At 39.9% G+C, this 14,286-nt stretch overlaps 1 protein-coding gene across 11 annotated transcripts in view; it reads right to left on the reverse strand.

Moving 5' to 3' along the window:
- Positions 1-14,286, reverse strand: part of Stxbp6 (syntaxin binding protein 6) — a 226,996-nt gene that overhangs the window by 119,514 nt on the left and 93,196 nt on the right. Inside the window, exon 1 of one of the 11 annotated variants that reach the window (XM_087553802.1) lies at positions 1,762-1,924. The gene's annotated coding sequence lies outside the window, so the exon portion shown is untranslated. 11 annotated transcript variants of the gene reach the window in all.

Raw genomic sequence — 14,286 nt, forward strand, 5'->3', positions numbered from 1 at the left:
GGCATCAGAGAGAAGCTCAATGCAACAACTGAGGGAAAAACACCTCACAGCAATATATAGCATGCCAGGAGCAGCAAGATAGAGTCTGCTCTTGAGAATTCTGCTCCTAACTATCCCCGAGTACAGGCAGGGTACCTGAATAAAACCTACAGCTTTTTGTGAAGTGTTACTCTCTTTGGAAAGCCATGGGTCTTACAGATAAAGTTGTTCGAAAATAAAAGCATCCTCAGAAGGCTGTCAAGTTTCCTTGTCCACAGACACTTAACGCCACATGACAGTCACTTCCGTTCCCTCTTTCACAGACCAAGCTCTAGGGTTGCTTTGTCTCTTCAGCAGCTTCAAGGCATGCAGCACTTCAGCAGAAGGCCGGACTTCTGAAAGTCTACAGGCATATGCTTAGGGCCATGCATAGTTCAAACTGTTCCCCATCTTACAGAAAATAAATTAGTCTTTCACTAGAGACTGCAGAGATCTAAAGTAGTAGTTTGAAGTTCTAAAAAGGGCTGTGCCTGCATTGGCAGTTTCTGAAAGTTTTATTGTAGAACTTCCGAAGAAACTAACAAGCAATTGTTTAAGTTCCCATTTAGATTTTTTTTTTCAGTACCAAAAGGAATATAGCACAAGAATTTCTTCAAATTAGAAGTTTGCATCATCACAAAATGTTATAGCCTTTAAAAGCCTAAGGACAGAAGCCATGTCCCGCAGGATGAGCAGGGGGCCTTCATTCCACCCTTGTCTTACTGCTGTGAACAGACACCATGAGCAAGGCAAGTCTTATAGAGGGCAACAGTTAATTGGGGCTGGCTTACAGGTTCAGAGGGTCAGTCCATTATCATCAAGGCGGGAACATGGCAGCATCAAAGCAGGCATGGTGCAGGAGAAGCTGAGAGTTCTACATTTTCATCTGAAGGCTGCTAGCAGAATACTGACTTCTAACTAGGGTGAGGGTCTTAAGCCCATGCTCACAGTGACACACCTACTCCAACAAGGACCTCCTAACAGTGCCAAGCATATAGAACCCTGGATGTTTATTGAACATTTACATTTAATGAACTGGAACAATTAGTTTCCTCTAATTTTTTCTCCATTCCTCCTCTGATTGTAGGCCTTTGAAGAACTAACTGGACATAAGCTTCCAAAACATATTTATTTTTTAAAAAAAGCATTACCTATACAGGGGTTAATGCCTCTCACAAAATCCATAGCTTATCTGATATAAACTCAATCCCAAGAGATGAGAGACCTTCCTTCAAGTTGTTAGCCAGGAGCAGGGCCCTCTGAGACCTTCAAAATAACATAGGCTATTACCATTACTCTTGATTGCTCTCCAGAACTTGGTAATAAAACCTATTACTGAGCATACCATATGCATTGATAAGAGGATATGAACAATCAACCTGGTACTGACATGGAATCTTCCTCTCTGATGGCTAGGTTTTCAGAGAATCAGAAAGTGTTATGGAGATATCGATAAAAGAAAAGTCATCACTAGTCTTAGTCAGCTGTCAATCCTGAGTTATTCTAACTGGAATGGTATGTTCATTGGTATAACAGTGGTGTGAAGGTTTTATAGAGGGAGCCCAGAGCTTTTAATAATTAGATTTTTTTCTAATTAGATTTAAGGTCCACTCCATAGGAAAAACCTCATGTCTGGTCTCATAAAACTCGTCAAGAACCTGAAGGCCACAAGGAAAAAGCTATTAATATTTTGCCAATGGACATAGAATTGATAGGCACGCACATACTGACCCTTATACTTACAGATTGGTACAGCTCCCAGTCTTCATTAGAGAAGTCTTCTTTTTGTAATGGATAGTAGTTAATACAGAGATTCACAACTGGACAAAGACGTGACTGTGCAGAGTTCAGGTCTAATTGGAACATTAGATCTATATCACACCCTCCCCTACCCCAGGCTTTGGGAACATCACAAATGAGGGGCAGAAATACTCTTAAGAGCGATGATGTGGAGAGGACTCCTAGACACAACAGAGCTGGGGCAATCATGAACTCACAGAAGCTTCAGTTACCCAAAGGATCCACATGAAGTCAAGTCAGTGAGCATTTCAGCATGGATATAGAAGGAGTTCCTAAGGTATGACTCCTGGCTGAATTGTGGCAGTTGATGGCTTCTGGGGAAGGAAGAGTCAGTTTCTTTTACAGATGTGGCCTCTTGTAGGTTGTACATGCTCCATGGGAAGGGCCTATATCAGTGCATACAGGCAGCACCTCTTTGCCTCAATAGGTATAAAATGATGAAAAAACCCTGTTATTTGGAGGGGGATAGAGAAGGTCTAGGGTGGGGGTAGGGGATTGGAGGGAATGAATATAATAAAAGTATACATGAATGGTGTGTGTGTGTGTGTGTGTGTGTGTGTGTGTGTGTGTGTGTACACTAGTGAGCTATCTACTGATAGAAGAGCAAGTTGGCCAACAAACTGGCTTAAGAGAATCAAGATAATGTACCTCTTACTCACAAAATATAACATTTCATTATATGTAAGAATAAACAAGGTCATGTTTCCAAATTGCAAGGTAGAAATTTTTATAGTCACTTTTAAATAAATGTTCCCTAACCCACAAGTACAGAAATGCTGGTTTTATTAGATTTCTTCAATACTTTCAGTGCTCCTGTTGGAGATAAGCAATTTGGAAGTGAAATCCACTTGAAATTGTGAGATACCCTCAGATGGCTGACCATGAAACCTGGTAAAGCAGACCCACAATAAATTGCATGGGGGCAATATGAAGATTTCACTGTGCCTGCACTTTGCTAAGAAATGTATATAGATTTTTAAAAACAATTATTCTTTTCCATTGAACTTTTAGTTTTTTGAAGAAAAGTCATATTCATTAGGGAAAAAAAAGACAATTCCTTTTATGATAAAGTCTCCACTTTGTATTTCTTTTGCTGTGGTATTATGCTCATGGTGACATTCTATAGGTAAATTATTGTCTGTGCATAGTATTCCAAAATGAAATTAGGACTGCTAGACTGGAAAATGTTATATGCTTATTTTAAATACACTAAATAAATAATTTAATTGTCTAGGAGCCCTCACTTAGGAAAGATCTCATGAAGAACTGATAATAATAAACCGAGGGGACATTCTTCTATGATACACAGTGTAGGTTAATAAAACTAAAACATTATCCAACAAGATGACAGGGTCTGAGATGTATGTAGGCACAGGAATAGAAACTTTGTTTCATAAAATATCAATGGCGAAAAATTAGGACCTTCTCGTTATAAATATTTTGAATCCTCTACAAGCAACTGTTTTACCCTAAGAAAATCAAAGAGTTAAACATTAAGTGTTACTTCCTGTTTTTCTCCTCGTTTCTTTGAGCTTCCACAAAAGGTTTTAGTAGAGTTAGGATATCTACTTTCGTAGTCTATCCAGATTTACACCTACAGTTTGGATTAGTTTTTAAATCTAAGAACGCAGCTCCTCTAATTTCACTGCATTGTGCCCATTCTACAGGATACTCAATTTCATTTTACAGAATGAATGACCTTATAAAATTTTAAACATAAATTTATTTAGAAAATTTCAATTGTATCTCATATCTCATCAAATCATTTAATGTAGTGATTTTAAAAAGCCAAGAGTAATATAGTATTTAATTTAGTAATTATAAAAATCCAAATAAAAGACTAAACTTATTTCTACATCAAATATACATAATCTTCATAGATTAAAGTACATCTTTCAAGGTATCAGAGCAATTTACATACCAAAAACAAATATGTTCTGAACAACTGGGTAAAGCAATGACAACAAAATGAGAGTTAACATAGCTATAGAAATATCAAAGCTGAGACTAGAAAAAGACACTAACGGAATCTAAACAGGATTCCCAAAATGGTACAGAATATTAGGATACATAATGGAGGCAATCACTAAGAACAATGAACATAGAGACAGCACAGAATAAAGATGGAGGATAAACTGTTGAATCTTCAATGCAATTGTCATGGTTTGCACATGCTGGGCCCAGGGAGTGACACTGTTAGAAGGTGTGTCCCTGTTGGAGTAGGTGTGTCACTGTGGATGTGGGTTGTAAGCCTCTCATCCAGGCTGTCTGGAAGCTAGTTTTCCACCAGCAGCCTTCAGATGAAGATGTACCACTCTCAGCTTCTCCTGCACCAGGCCTGCCTGGATGCTGCCATATTCCTGCCTTTGTGATGCTGGACTGAACCTGGAAGCCAGCACCAATTAAATGGTGTCTTTTATAAGACTTGCCTTGGTCATGGTGTCTTTTCACAGCAGTAAACCCTCAGTAAGACAGCAGAGAAACGCTTTTCTAATATTAAAATGAGCAAAGTAGGACTGAGAGCGCTTCTCAGCGTCTCAGTGCAGGACACAGCATAGACGAAGCCAGTAGGCAGCCACACAGCTATGGTGGGGAGAAAGTTCACGTGTCCACAGAACAGACAGCAGCTAACACAAAGGAACACAGGGACACTGGGGCAAGCTGAGACTTCCTAACAAAATCACCAAAAGTTCTAAGATGAGATGTGGCCTATCTAGAAGGAGCAAAAGGAGAAAATTCTGAAACCAAGAGGCTATGGTAAAAGAATTTAGAATTGACATCAAAGATGTCATTTCTTCATTAAGATACAGAGCCAAAACAAAGCTATTGGAAAATGTTGTAAGACTAGGACATACCTACTCTAACCGCTGACAAAGTAAAAATAACACAATAATAAAAGCCAGCAGGTATAGGAGTATAGTACTAGTAAATATTATTATTTACAAAATTAATAAAATCATGCTCCAAAATAAGACTTTTTGTTGCTGGTTTTAAATACCAGAAATTAACAATTTCAGTTAAGAAAGGATTTATTTCAGCTTTGGTCCAAAGTTGGCGGGTTCCACGTTAAGGAGGAATATGATGGCAGAGAAAGCCTCCTTAGCTCATGGTGAGAAAATAGGGAGACACCAGGACCAATACATACTCTTCAAAGGACATTCAAAGAACCCACTCTCTACAGATCTACCACCTCTAAATGGTGTATTCAGATTCTGACGCCATCAGTGGATTATAGCATTGATAAGATCTCAGACCTCATGGTTTGAACTATCTCTAGAACGGTGTGGTTCATTAATCTCTCAACCGTCTGTCAATATAATCCAGTTGACAATGATGATGAACTAACGCAATCGGGGAATGAATACGATCACAGTAAATCATCTACATATATGCATATAATGATGTTATGATCCAAGTTTATACTATTAGTATATGCAAATCTTAACAAGAAAAAAAAAGGATTAAACATCACAGCAAACACGCTGAGTATTAAGACATCAAGAAAGTTCTTTTAGGAACCTTAGTTCCTTTAAGATATCCCTCTTAGAAGAATTTGAAACATGACTTACTTTTAATATATGTACTAGCTCATGTTCACATAGTAGAATGACATCTCTCCAGTATGCTAATCTTTCCATAGCATCAATACTGTTGTTCATCCCTCCTCAGAAACTGAATACAGATCACAAAAAAATATATATATACAGTGTCACTTGGGCATGAAAGGGTTGTGCTAGAGGCACAAAGCCAGGGTGGCATGCTTTGGGAACTAAGTCACAATGCCAATTCCACACTGTAGTTTGTAGTAAGTGAAAAAGTGGTAGATCCACAGTGAAAATATGATGAAAAATCCATTCACTTTTCAAAGGTCCTGATTTTATAAATTGAATTTATATAATATGTAATATATGTAACGTTGGCATGAAATATATGATATGTATTATATAATGTGTAATCATATAAGTAAACACTGACTATTAGACATGGCATCTGATACTAAATAAATCAGTAGATTACCAGTTAGACTGCAACGAGATTCAGGTTAACCACAGTTTACATTTACTGAGGGAACTTTTGGATTTAGGCTTAAGTGATAAAATGCCGCTTGGCTCACATGCCATTCTATATTCCCTATAAAGCATTGTCTTTTTGAAGACATTTAAGGGTCTTAAATACTCAACCTCTTCTACAATTTTTTTTTCCGGAGCTGGGGACCGAACCCAGGGCCTTGTGCTTGCTAGTCAAGTGCTCTACCACTGAGCTAAATCCCCAACCCCTACAATTTTTTTTAAATTGCTTTTTTGAGAATTTCACACCGTGTCGTTTAAGTGTATTTATTTAATTCCATCCCCTACTCCTCTCAGATGCTCTTCTTTCCCCATCCACCCATCTTCATGTCCTTCTCTCTCTTAAAACAAAACTAGGAGGAAAGGCTGTGCTGTCCAGCTAATCCTGGGTATGGGGCCCACACTAGGGTATGGTTGATATACCCAAGGACATTCCCTTGGAGAGAGGTAAGGATGGCAGTTTGAGCAGTCAGGCTGATCAGTACTATCAACCACAACCATACTGAGAAAACCACCTGAATGATAATTATTTAAAGACATCATGGGCCCTATGTTATGCACCAATTTCAGAGGTAGTAAAAGAGAAAGAAAAGAAGGAGGAAAGGAAGGAAGGAGGGAGGGAGGGAGGGAGGGAGGGAAGGAAGGAAGGGAGGGAGGGAGGGAGGGAGAGAGGGAGGGAGGGAGGGAGGGAAGAAGGAAGGAAAGAAGGGGACTGAGAAATGCATGGAATTTGGTAACTGACATCGCCTTTATATAAAGCATAGCTGATTGACATTTAAATATGTGTATGCTCAGAAACATGAAGAAAAAATGTTAAGCAAATATTTTCTTGGATGTGTTATCTTTAACTACTACTGTTTCTGACAGTAAGCTTTGCTGTCTGTGTATGATCCCATGCAAACATTTGGCTGAAATAAAAGAAAATTAGCTGGTTTATGCAGGCTTTCAGTGCTCTAGGTTTTATATATAGGAGGCATTTTAGAACTGCCAATAGAAAAAAAAATCACTTAATTCTTTGCTACTTTGAAGGATAAAACAGTATGTTAATTAATGCAAATTTATATACAAAAAATGTTCTTACCACCTTTATGTAGGGACAAAAACAATTCTGCTTATTTATCTACAACATACACATTGTACAAGATAATGTTGCTGCATAAAACTCCAGAGGGATAACCAGATCCTGGTATTTGGCTACTAAACCTGAAAATGTAGAATTTGGCTACCAGAACTGCCACCACAGAAATCCCACCAGGACCTTTTGCTTTAAATACAAGGGGGGAAATTAACCAAAGTGGGCTATAGATTAGCTGCCTGGAACTGTCTTACCAAATGCTATCTGCTGCCCATATAACCAAACAATCTTTTATCTCTTAAAATTTTAGTCTTGCAAATAGTTTTTATGAAATTCCATTTCGTCCTTTGCATTACTTTCAAGTTCTAGCAAGAAGGTGAGTGGGCTCTTAGAGGCCCTTCTTCGCTGCATAGCAGAAGCTACTTCTGCAGGGTTCCAAGGCAAGCACCAGCTATGCCAGATCTCTTTCCAGACTGTTTAGGGAAAACTGTTCTTTGACATTTTAATAAGGAAAAAACAAAGAGTTAACTTATGCTGGTGTTTTGATTGTTAAGGACTATTTGCTTACTATGCTGGAGGTACACCAGGCCTGGCCATTATGGTAGAAAAAAAAAGTGTCTCCCTGGTGACTCACATCCCAAAGTACTCACAAGGCTCCAGCTTACTACTAAACATCCAGTCCTCTTCTGTCTTGCTGGACACTGCTATTTAAAACAGCCACTTTGCTGGCTTAAAGTCCTTAACAGGTATTTACCATGTTCAAATAGGCTTCTTGGCAGGATATCAAAGGGAGAAGGCTAGTGTCCAGAGAGGGGCAGAAGGAGTCTGTGACCAATTGCAAACACCCAGAAAGGAGCCACATACACAGAAAGAAAAGGCTGCATCAGAGCAAGAGAGCGGAAATCAAAAATAAATTCTAGTTCTACCGCAATATTCTGTAAACAGAAATCAACCTCGAAGCGTTTGTGTGCCTCATCTCAGGAGGTCCAGTTGCTTTGATCAAGCCAGGTACCAAGAAGCTGTCTGCTGTTACTGAATATCCTCATCCCGTAGTGAAGATCGTTCATCAGTGGTGCACCAATGAACAGGACAGACATGTTGCCTAAGAAACCATATGGACATATGGGAAAGTACAGCTTTGCATATCTGGGTATCTTCTGCCTTCTATTCTGGATTGGGCGGTCTTGATTCTGATCACCTTTGCTCATTTTGACAGTCTAAAAGGTGGTAGGTTCCTTTGTAAACAACAGAGCTGTCACGATAGGTCCCTTTTCATAAGCACTCCATAGCGTCAGTAATAGTGTCAGGCCTTGGGACCTCCGCTTGAGCTGGATCCCTGTCCTCTGAAAGACCCAACAAGCAGCTGAAAGAGTCAGATGCAGATATTTGCACCCAACCAGGTGACAGAAGCTGCTGACCCCTGTGGCTGAATGAGGAAAAAGGTGGAAGAAGCTGAGGAGGAGGGCGATCCTGTAGAAGGTGTCTCAACCTAAACCTCCATGAACTCTCAGACACTGGACCAGCAACCAGGCAGCATACACCAGCTGATATGAGGCCCACAGACACATACAGCAGAGGACTCCCGGGTCTGGGCTCAGTCAGAGAAGATGCACCTAACCCTCAAGAGACTGGAGGCCCCAAGGAGTGGAGAGGTTTGGTGGGCTAGAGGGGTGGGGACATCCTTGTGGAGAGGGGGTTGGGGGAGAGGTATAGGTTGTTGAACAGTCAGAGGGTGAGCAGGGAAGGGAATAAAATTGGGAGTGTAAAAAAAAAAGATTAAATAAAATTAAAATAAAAAAGAGCTAAGACTTTGGCCACAGATTCAATTACATGGGGCTACACAGCATGTCTCCAGTCATATTACAATGTGTTAGTCTTTGTTTTGGAGTTATAGCTTGAGTGGCCAAACCTGAGAGGTAAAAATTAAGAAATTCTGCTGTTCCCCTGATGACAATGGTCATTCTCCACTTGTCTAAGTTATCGACAAACGTTTACTGAAGTCTTATTATGTGCAATTCATGTGCACTAAGTACCTCCACATATTGAAACACACGATTCTAGATCATTGTTTTACAACAGAGAAGTAAAATAAAACCTCTCTCCTTCCTTTTCCTCTTCCTTCTTTCCACGAGCCACATATATCACTGTGACTGGTCCTGTCCTCCCTGTGTACCCGAGGGTGGCCTTGAACCATAGCAATACCACTGCCATAGCTACTGGAGGGCTGGGATTAAAGGTGTGTAGCAACATACTGGACTTGACACTCAGTTTTCAGCTGTAAAGAAACAGGTAACGTTTACACGTTGTATTTAATGTAGCATGCAGCAAACATTAAAAGGATATTACATTATTTCACATTCTTAATTTTACACTAAATCTTCACTGTCTGATAGGTCTAGACTCACAGCACCATTTAACTGGGGTTATTTTTAATTGGAAATAATCAACAGCCACCCACAGAGAGCTTGTGGCTGCAGGAATAAATGGTACAGTTCCAAACCATTGGAGCAGACTGAACCTCCCCATCATGACTGGTAGGGGAAAAAAATACCATAGACCAGAAAAGTCTGGAACTTGGAACAAGTTTTCTAAGGTGAGATCTTCAGGAACTGGAGACTGACAGTGTTACTGAGGAACACCTTACCCTTGTCTCTTTACTAGAACCTTGATTTCAGAGATCATGTGGAAAACAGGGCAGATAATGTGCTTCATCCTCATCTCCTATGGAGGATAAGGTTGTGACAGAGTGGTGGCCACTGAAAATACCCTGACCTCTGGGAGGGTCCAGTGAAGGCAGGCCTGTAGAATCAGGTAACGTAAACAGGGTTGTAGAGCAGAGGAACCATGGCAACCGCTGGAGTCCAAGGGAGAAGCATAAGCTCTTGAGTTATATATGCTGCCCTTTGTGTATGAGCTTAGCAGGACAGAGTCCTAACTAAATGAGTCACTCTAAATGTCTTGTGAGTGCTGAAACCTTAATGTTTGCCTATCTTTCAGCAGTCTTCGGGTCCTTATGTCAGTTAATAATTTAATTCTGAAGTTTCCATTTAAAAGGTAAACTGAAAGCTGCCAGGATTTTGTTCTGAACTAGAGGGCATTTGAAAATGTAATTGCTACCAATAATGAAAACTGGCCTTTTTCAGCACAAAAGAAATGAATGTTCCATAAAATGTATGGCTCCATTTTTGGGATGCAACACATAGAAAGAAGTAAAACCTGGTTTTGATTATAAGAATAGCCTTCAGATAATTCATTAAAAACCTCCAGCAGTATAAGCTCTAGTTTTGTTTTGTTTTGTTTTGTTTTATTCTAAAGCACCAGAGAACTGGAGTGAATACGCACTCTCTTATTTAAAAAGGCTAATTTGGTGGCAGCTAATTAGCTGCATCCTAATGCTCTAACTGGAATTCATCTGTGGCTTTTTGGCATTAACAATCTTAAACATGGAAATGACTTGCTTTCCCTCCAAAGAGATTTGAAACATGGTTTTGGAGTCTGTTCCAGTTCAGTTTCCAGTCAGGGCTTGGTGAATTTGCTGTTTGTTCTCTGTCCTTACTCCATATTTTCTTTAGCAGTCAGATGCAGCTTGCTGCCCAGGAGCAACAACAGCCTGCTTATTATACAGGAAGGTGAGGAACTCGGTTGAACTCTGAGGTGAGGTGGCATGCTAACCTCCACAAACAGAAGCAAACTAGAAATGCCAGCTCGGGCAGGACAGGCCCAGATTACTGGCAGAAACGGAGAAACACAGACATCAGTTTTTCTGGATTTCTAAGCTCCAGGGATAAAGTTCTAATTAAAGTTATTTTTAGCCTCATCAGGGTCGCGCAGTCCTCACCCATCAGCTGAATGTGTGCACAGGCAGCTCTTTGTTGGGTGCACATGACAAATCGTAGGAGGGCTTTCTCAGAAGCCCTCCTGTTGCGTTCCATTCCATTAAAAATGCCGGTGTTTTGAACAGAGCACAGCGTACTGTGCCTTCCTCACACCAAGTTCAAAGATTAAGAGCTCAAACTAGAGGGGCTTTGGGATCTTTCTCTTCAGTAGTCCAGGTCAACCTAGTTAAGTTGTTAAGAGTTTTAAGCCAAGGTCCCAAATGCCACCTTTCTATCTATGCTACTCTAGACCAGGAACTCTCACGTAGAAGAAACACATGACTACCATATGTTCTTAGCCTAGTTCTTCCTATCTGTGCATCTTATTTTTATAAACATCTTTCTTTCTTGTTTTCCTACACCTTCCAGTCTCAAATCTCATGATCCTCACATATCTCAATCACCTTCCTCTTGAGTTTCTTTTTGGTTCCTTCCTTAGTACTTCAGCATCTTCTCCATACACTGCTTTATGGCAGATGTGTCCAAATGGCACTTGAACTACTTTACAGGCCTATTATATCTAAGCTACTATCAACTGATATGACTGAGAACAGGATTCTTCCTGGGCTTGTTTCCTACTGGCACTGTGGGGACAAAGGACTCCATGCGGTCTTTAATTCAGTAGACCACTTTTTAAGTGACTGAGGCAGGACAGAAAGACAGGGAAGATATAGAAACATGGGAAAGAAGAGTTTCTCACCCAAGAACCTGGTTGAAGATTCTTTGCCAGTGGGAAAGCATGATATCCAACACAAGTAAAAACTGCTTAAGGACTTTTCTCTTCCCAGATGTAAACTGTTAATTTATAAGAATCGCAACAGTAACCCCATTTAGAGGGAAAGGACATATACCAAGTCCCTTGTGCAACTCTTCAAAACTCTAGTTTCTCTAGTGAGATTTTAATTCTATCCATAGCATCCCTATAACCATCTGTTTTATCAAAGAGAAATAAAAATGGAGGAAGGTTTCTTATCAATCGTTTAAAGACTTAACTTGAGAGCTACAAAAATGGTGTGTGTGGCTAATGCTATTAATTGTGACAGTCTTGAAGAAAGCACACTTGGGTATTTCTTTCCAACTGTCCATTTCTTCCAGCCCTAGAAATGAAGTCACTATTAAATTATATTTAATAGAACGCTCTAAGTCTGCTCCAGACTGGCCAGGCTCCATCTCCACATCAAAGCTGCAAATCCCTTTTTAGCCTATACTGAGGTCAGGGCCAGCTCCTAAGGCTGCTGAAAGTGACAGTCTCTGCACCCCTCACCAATGACTGCCATGGTATCTTAAAAGATATGTGTTCAAGGACTCATGATTTATTAATCATAAAAATAGGCTTCAAACTCTCTCTTATACAGGAATGAACTGGGCAATTTTGTTTTTGAGACCATCTCCACTTATTTCCTATAAATGGTGGTTTGGCCCAGTGCTTAAGAGTACTTTCTTGCTCCTCTTTCAGAGGATGAGAGTTCAGTTCCCTGAACCCACAAAGGGAAGCTTACAATGGCTTGTAACTACAACTCTATGAAATTGATTTTCTGTTCTGCCCTCTGTGGACACTGTATTCATTAGCACAAACCCATACACAGACACGTTTTACATAATTAATATATATAACTAGATAAAATCTTTTTTTAAAAAAAGAGAATTCCTATGTTGTAAAACAATAATAGCAACTGTTGTGATTGAACATTGACTGTGCTAGGTACTGTCCTAAGGGATTGCTAACTCATTGAGTCCTTCACCAGTCAGTTCAAAGTTGCGTAGAAACATAATCTAAAAAATTTTCTCTAGAACTGATCACTAAATAACTTTCAGACACATACACACTGGACTTAAAAGATGATCAAAATAGTTTCAGTCAAGAGAGTATAACAATGATAAGATGGGTTCAATGATCTTGAAATATTTATATCAATATCTGACAGAGTGAACATATGACTTTTTAGATGGATGGTGTAGCAATGAATAGTGAATTCAAATTATGTTGTTTAACATTTGAAATCAAAGAAGGGTAAATTCGACCATTCTATCACCAAAAGTTTTACCTTAAAAAAATTATGACAAAAACTAGAAAACAACATAAAATAGCGCAGTTTGTATTTTTCTGTATCCTAGACAGTGTATGCTAATTTTCATTTTACTATTATCACTTCCCTATAATTTAAATATAAAAGTACTAGTATCATTTCTTCCTAGCATCTATTAGTGTAAAATTTCCTGAAAAAATAGAAAATCAGAGTGTGTGAAAGAGGATCACCCAGTAAGAGACCCAAGAGTCTCCACATTTAAGAGTTGAAGGTGCTAGAGATTTGCAACAGAAACAAAAACAAAGGTAAGCAACAAGGTAGAAAAGGAAATGTTGTTCATGTGATGCTAAGGGGAATGGTGTAAGGCAGAGTCTGGAATGTATGGGTAACTTCTTCCCAATGAGCATACAGGAGTGCTGTCAGTGTGCTGAGAAGAACAGTTTTACAGAGAGTTGGATACATGATAACCAGAGGAGCATGACAAAGTATGAGCCTGTTAAATGTTCAGGATTGCCCTTTGAAAGGAGCTAGAAGAATAAAATGGCATAGGCCATAATACGGAGCAGGTAAGGTGAAATCACCAGAGTTGGGAAAACTTAAGAGGAAAAAGTACATAATATGGATTCCTACGAAACTGATCAGAAGAGATATCCCAAGAAAACAAAGGCAAAGACCATGGTGGATTCCTGAGTCGAGTTCTCAGAAACCCAGTGAACTATAGTGGCCCATGTCTTAGTAAAAATTTCCTTCAAATAATCTAATCTTGATTGACAAAGTGGGACAAGTTTTCTGGAAAGAAAGCAAAGGAGAAACATGATTTAAATACAGGACTCCACATGTATTAAGAAAGCAAAATAATTCTCAGGTTTCAGCCTCTCTGGTTGAATAATAAGCTACAACTGTTGCTCTCATAATGTGGACAGCCATGATGTAACAACTACAGAAGGGAACACAGATGGATTTCTGTGGAAACAGGGACCAAGAAGCACAGTGTGGTGACAGAGCAGCGATGGAGAACTAAATCAGGACAGGATCTTTTCAGTGGAAAGTCAGGAGGCCCACATATTTCCAGAACTGACACACACACACACACACACACACACACACACACACACACACACACACAGAGAGAGAGAGAGAGAGAGAGAGAGAGAGAGACTCAAAATCTATTACCATCAAGGGTCACTGTCAAGCACAGAAGGAAGAAGCTGGGCATGGGATTAAGAATATAATTCACGGCTCCCAGAACCCGTGGGAAAGAGACCTCACCGCCTGGTCAGGTGGGCACTCCTGAGGCTGCAGAGCGGAAGAGACCACCAACACTGCCCACGCCTGCCCACATCCCTGACCCAAGAGGAAACTGTATAAGGCCTCTGGGCTCCCGTGGGGTAGGGCCCAGGAGCGGCAGGACCCCTGCCTGAGAC

The sequence above is a fragment of the Rattus norvegicus genome, chromosome 6 (genome assembly GCF_021556685.1).
Source record: "Rattus norvegicus strain SHRSP/BbbUtx chromosome 6, alternate assembly SHRSP_T2T, whole genome shotgun sequence".
In the NCBI taxonomy this organism is placed as follows: domain Eukaryota; kingdom Metazoa; phylum Chordata; class Mammalia; order Rodentia; family Muridae; genus Rattus; species Rattus norvegicus.